Source organism: Pseudophryne corroboree, unplaced genomic scaffold (assembly GCF_028390025.1).
Source record: "Pseudophryne corroboree isolate aPseCor3 unplaced genomic scaffold, aPseCor3.hap2 scaffold_877, whole genome shotgun sequence".
NCBI classification, from domain to species: domain Eukaryota; kingdom Metazoa; phylum Chordata; class Amphibia; order Anura; family Myobatrachidae; genus Pseudophryne; species Pseudophryne corroboree.
In genome coordinates, this window is record NW_026970456.1 from 239996 (window position 1) to 246333 (window position 6338).

Consider the following 6338-nt stretch of genomic DNA (forward strand, 5'->3'; position numbering starts at 1 on the left):
ATTTGATATATGATTATGGCAATAAAAGATGTTTTGCACATCACAGAGGAGCCCCCTATCCCTGACAAGAGGGTACATATGTACAAGGGAAAGAAGCCTGAGGTAACCTTTTCCCCTCACACGAGCTGAACGAGTTATGTGAAAAAGCTTGGGAATCTCCTGCAGATTTCCAAAAGGATTCTTATGGCGTATCCTTTCCCATCAACGGATAGGTTACGATGGGAATCCTCCCCTTGGGTGGACAAAGCATTAACACGCTTATCCAAGAAGTTAGCCCTCCCGTCCCAGGATACGGCTACCCTCAAAGAGTCTGCTGACCGCAAACAGGAGATTACCCTGAAGTCCATTTATACACATTCAGGTACCTTACTCAGACCGGCAATTGCGTCGGCCTGGGTGTGTATGTGTAGTGCTGTAGCGGCATGGACGGATACCCTAGATAAGGATACTATTTTATTGCCCCTGGGGCATATAAGAGATGCTGTCCTATATATGTGTGTATGCAAACTACAGGTGGTGCTGCATGGCTCACACCCTTTTACTTGTCTTGTAGAGCAACTCTGGAGCTGTTACTGGGTCCAGCTGCTGCAAGAAATCAGCTTGAATGCTTCAGGGGCTGGGGCATGGCCAACATGAGCCCCACACTGATGGGGGTGTATAAAGCGATCTAGGGGTCATCCAAGCGCAACCCCACAAAGGCCGCCATGCCCTGCGCGACCATTTTCTCTTTTCATATGCAGACGAGGGTTGCAGCCAACTATACCCATTGCTTGGATGACATCACCATATGCGAATCCATCTGCTGCAGGCCTTCCCCCAGGAATGCTTGCACTAGTTGTTGCATTTGGTTTGTTGTTTGGGGGGTGCTTCAGTATTAGGCAGCCTTCTGCCCTCACACATTCGTCTGAAAATGTGTTCTCCCTGCAGTTGTTGTCCCCAGATGAGAGTTCCCTTGTGCTGCCTCAGTTGAATCTCCTTTACTTGACGGAGGTGTGCCTGAGCAGCGGCCCTCCCCAGCCCTTTCTCAAATCATACTTATTTTGCTTAGGTGATACCATGGTCATGAAGATTGTTTTCCCAGGGTGAGGTTCATTCATTGCATTCTGGGTATGCTGACCTCTGTGATTTCCCCAAATGTGGGAATCTCGACTGCATAATTTGTGGTAGGGGGGGGGACTGCATTTGTGCTTTCCCCTGGTTGGCTCTGGTATAATTTAGATCTCATTGTCTCAGGTCTCTCTCCAGCCTAGTTTGCTGTCTGTTTCCACTTCTCTTTTCTTGAGCCCCTCCCTTCTATGCCCTTGCGCACTATCCTGACTTCTCCCGTCTGCTTACTTTGTGCCTTCCAACGCACAATGCGAACTAAAGGTGGTGTTGCAGGGCCCACACCCTTTTATTTGCCTTACAGAGCAGCTCTGGAGCTGTTACAGTGCCCAGCTGCTGCAAGAAATCAGCTTGAATGCTTCAGGGGCTGGGGCATGGCCAACATGAGCCCCACACCAAAGGAGGGTGGGGGGTGTTCAATGCGAACTAGGGGTCATCCAAGCGCCCCTTTTCTTTTTTCATATGCAGATGAGGGTTCCAGCCAACTTTGGCCCACTGCTTGGATGACATCACCGTATGCAAATCCGTCTGCTGCAGACCTTTCCCCAGGAATGCTTGTACTAGTTGTTGCATATGGTTTGATGTTTGAGGGTGCTTCAGTATTAGGCAGCCTTCCGCCCTCTCATTTTCATCTGAAAAGATGTGGTCTCCCTGCAGTTGTTGTCCCCAGACAAGAGTTCCCTTGTGCTTCCTCAGTTGAATCTCCTTAACTTGACGGGGGTGTGCTCGAGCAGCCGCCCTCCACAGCCCTATCCCAACACATGCTTTTCTTGCGTATGAGATCTCTTGATCATGAAGATAGTTCTCACAGGGTGAGGTTCATCCATTACATTTTAAAGTAGGAAGGTACAAATTACATATTCAAATTACATATATGTGCTGGATTCAAATGTTTTCCCCCCTTCCTTTCTCAATTGTGCCCATCAGCAGCTATTCTAATGTTGCTGCCAATGGGTGTGACACATTCATTTCTTCTGTGGGGTACACTGGACTCCACAAGGATTCACATTGGGGTGTAGAGTAGGATCTTTATCTGAGGCACCAACAGGCTCAAAGCTTTTGACTGTTCCCAAGATGCTCAGCGCCCCCTGCTCTATAACCTCGCTTCCATGAACAGGGAGCTCAGTTTGTAGTTGGTGCCTTCAGTAGCAGGCCACTTAACAGGGGGCTGCCTCAGGCAGCCTATTCTTAGCTATTAATTTTGACAAGAAAAGAAGAACTTTTTTTATAAGAATCTACAAGGGCTGCAGCAGGTTAGGTCTAATAGACATCTTTACTGCAGCTCCATCACTCCCAGCGGCGCAGTATACTCCCGTGCCCTGGTTGCTGGGTCACTGCAGTGGAGGCTCCGGTTTCTTCCTAAGGTCAGTCACACACACACCGCCCTCCGGGATCACGAGGCCGCTGATGAAAGGGAGGTAAGGGACTTCTGTGCCCACAGTATACCGAGATCCAGCGTGGCTGTAGGGGGTGGGCCATGTGCGCACTGGCGTGGACACTGATTACTGGGCAGCCGCTCCACTAGCCACCAGGGACAGTTAAGGAGCACAGCTCTGGGGGGGTTTTCTCTTATATTAACCCCATTTTGTACTACCCGCAGTGCATTGTGATAGGTAATAGAGCCTGATTCAGGTTGGATTGCAATCGCAATAAGCAATCCAACTGCAAAAATTGCTAAGAGCATACGCATGCGCCTGCATTTTCTGCGGCACCCCGCAGATAATGCGATCGCTTCTGACTGTCAATTGGTGCTCGGGGGGGGGTCAGCAACAATCCATTTCCAAGTCGGAGATGGAGCGGTGCATGGGCAGGGCTACAAAATGGGGTCGGCAACGGAGAAACAGGAGGCGTGGTCAGAGCTGCTGCATGACATCACATGCAACAGCTGCGATCACAAAAATGGTGGCGGCTTCCTGCGCACACATACAGTCTGCACCAACAGGAGGCTAACCCATTTTTTATGATCACGCTGAACTGCACTGAGACTGCAATTTCAGCGTGGTCAAGAAGGGAGGCGGCATGCTGGGTGGCCCCAGCATGCGAACCAAAGGATTGCAAATTCTGTTACTTAGCAGAATTTGCAATCCTTACTGAATTAGGCCCATTGATTACAAAATGTATTTGTAAATATTTGAAGTTTTTCTTCAGGGACTAACACAAAAGATGCTTGGGGCTACTAACACATGGGTAAGCCACGTAAAGCTTCCCATGGGTCAGTGGCATCACAACGGGGTTGCGGCCCACACCCGAGTGTCACCCGCCAAGGGGGGTGACACCAAAGTGCCAGCTCCTCTTCAGTGACAGAATATGGGTGTTTCACTGTAACATTACGTGCAACACCCAGTTTCTGTCACTGTGCAGGAGCCAGCAAAACTCACACACTAGTCCCCGGGTGCAGCACTCAACCCCCGGGATACCCGGAGCAACAAAATGGAGATTCAGGAAAACAGGCCACACCCCTACCTATGAGACCATGCCTCTTTTTACCATTGCGCTGCTTATCTGCGCGCACTGCATTACAATCTCCCTCGCTGCCTCTCTGGGTGTCACCAATGATAGTGACACCTTTGCCATGCTTGTAGCAGCTGGTCCTAAGATCTACGCCTCCAGCCCTGAGTGTTTGCCCTTGTGACTTGTTGATCATCATAGCGAAGCAGATTCTTACAGAAAACTGCAGGGGCTTAGATTGAAAAGAAAAACATTGACGAACCCATCATTTCAGCAACAGGGTCTGCCACACGGCTGACTGAAATGACTGGTTGGTTTGGGCCCCCACCAAAAAAGAAGCAATCAATCTCTCCTTGCACAAACTGGCTCTACAGAGGCAAGATGTCCACCTCATCATCCTACGATTCCTCACCCCTTTCACTGTGTACATCGCCCCCCTCACATATTATTAATTCGTCCCCACTGGAATCCACCATCTCAGATCCCTGTGTACTTTCTGGAGGCAATTGCTGGTAAATGTCTCCACGGAGGAATTGATTATAATTCATTTTGATGATCATCATCTTCTCCACATTTTCTGGAGGCCATCATCTACACGGCATAGCCCTGAATTTTCCAATGCGCAGCTCTTTGCAAAAGAGAGATATTGGCAAGTAAAAGCTGTCTTGTACCTTTGCATTTTTCTCCCAAACGAAGGACACTAGAAAGAAAATTTTAAAGCCTCCTGTTAGGCCATCATCTACACGGCATAGCCCTGAATTTTCCAATGCGCAGCTCTTTGCAAAAGAGAGATATTGGCAAGTAAAAGCTGTCTTGTACCTTTGCATTTTTCTCCCAAACGAAGGACACTAGAAAGAAAATTTTAAAGCCTCCTGTTAGGCCATCATCTACACGGCATAGCCCTGAATTTTCCAATGCGCAGCTCTTTGCAAAAGAGAGATATTGGCAAGGAAAGGCTGTCTTGTACCTTTGCATTTTTCTCCCAAACGAAGGACACTAGAAAGAAAATTTTAAAGCCTCCTGTTAAGCCATCATCTACACGGCATAGCCCTGAATTTTCCAATGCGCAGCTCTTTGCAAAAGAGAGATATTGGCAAGGAAAAGCTGTCTTGTACCTTTGCATTTTTCTCCCAAACGAAGGACACTAGAAAGAAAATTTTAAAGCCTCCTGTTAGGCCATCATCTACACGGCATAGCCCTGAATTTTCCAATGCGCAGCTCTTTGCAAAAGAGAGATATTGGCAAGGAAAAGCTGTCTTGTACCATTGGATTTTTCTCCCAAACGAAGGACACTAGAATGAAAATATTAAAGCCTCCTGTTAGTGCTATATCTACACGGTATAGCCCTGAATTTTCCAATGCGTAGCTCTTTGTAAAAGAGAGATATTGGCAAGGAAAAGCTGTCTTGTACCTTTGCATTTTTCTCGCAAACGAAGGACACTAGAAAGAAAATTTTAAAGCCTCCTGTTAGGCCATCATCTACACGGCATAGCCCTGAATTTTCCAATGCGCAGCTCTTTGCAAAAGAGAGATATTGGCAAGGAAAAGCTGTCTTGTACCTTTGCATTTTTCTCCCAAACGAAGGACACTAGAAAGAAAATTTTAAAGCCTCCTGTTAGGCCATCATCTACACGGCATAGCCCTGAATTTTCCAATGCGCAGCTCTTTGCAAAAGATAGATATTGGCAAGGAAAAGCTGTCTTGTACCTTTGCATTTTTCTCCCAAACGAAGGACACTAGAAAGAAAATTTTAAAGCCTCCTGTTAGGCCATCATCTACACGGCATAGCCCTGAATTTTCCAATGCGCAGCTCTTTGCAAAAGAGAGATATTGGCAAGGAAAAGCTGTCTTGTACCTTTGCATTTTTCTCCCAAACGAAGGACACTAGAAAGAAAATTTTAAAGCCTCCTGTTAAGCCATCATCTACACGGCATAGCCCTGAATTTTCCAATGCGCAGCTCTTTGCAAAAGAGAGATATTGGCAAGGAAAAGCTGTCTTGTACCTTTGCATTTTTCTCCCAAACGAAGGACACTAGAAAGAAAATTTTAAAGCCTCCTGTTAGGCCATCAGCTACACGGCATAGCCCTGAATTTTCCAATGCGCAGCTCTTTGCAAAAGAGAGATATTGGCAAGGAAAAGCTGTCTTGTACCTTTGCATTTTTCTCCCAAACGAAGGACACTAGAAAGAAAATTTTAAAGCCTCCTTTTAGGCCATCATGTACACGGCATAGCCCTGAATTTTCCAATGCGCAGCTCTTTGCAAAAGAGAGATATTGGCAAGGAAAAGCTGTCTTGTACCTTTGCATTTTTCTCCCAAACGAAGGACACTAGAAAGAAAATTTTAAAGCCTCCTGTTAGGCCATCATCTACACGGCGTAGCCCTGAATTTTCCAATGCGCAGCTCTTTGCAAAAGAGAGATATTGGCAAGGAAAAGCTGTCTTGTACCTTTGCATTTTTCTCCCAAACGAAGGACACTAGAAAGAAAATTTTAAAGCCTCCTGTTAGGCCATCATCTACACGGCATAGCCCTGAATTTTCCAATGCGCAGCTCTTTGCAAAAGAGAGATATTGGCAAGGAAAAGCTGTCTTGTACCTTTGCATTTTTCTCGCAAACGAAGGACACTAGAAAGAAAATTTTAAAGCCTCCTGTTAGTGCAATATCTACACGGTATAGCCCTGAATTTTCCAATGCGTAGCTCTTTGCAAAAGAGAGATATTGGCAAGGAAAAGCTGTCTTGTACCTTTGCATTTTTCTCGCAAACGAAGGACACTAGAAAGAAAATT

At 46.7% G+C, this 6338-nt stretch overlaps 1 non-coding gene across 1 annotated transcript; it reads left to right on the forward strand.

Annotated features, from left to right (window-relative positions):
* The first annotated feature begins 1031 nt into the window (after positions 1-1031).
* Positions 1032-1197, forward strand: LOC135043696 (U1 spliceosomal RNA). Its single transcript, XR_010236516.1, has one exon. It is a non-coding gene; the product is annotated as a U1 spliceosomal RNA (small nuclear RNA).
* The last annotated feature ends 5141 nt before the right edge of the window (positions 1198-6338 follow it).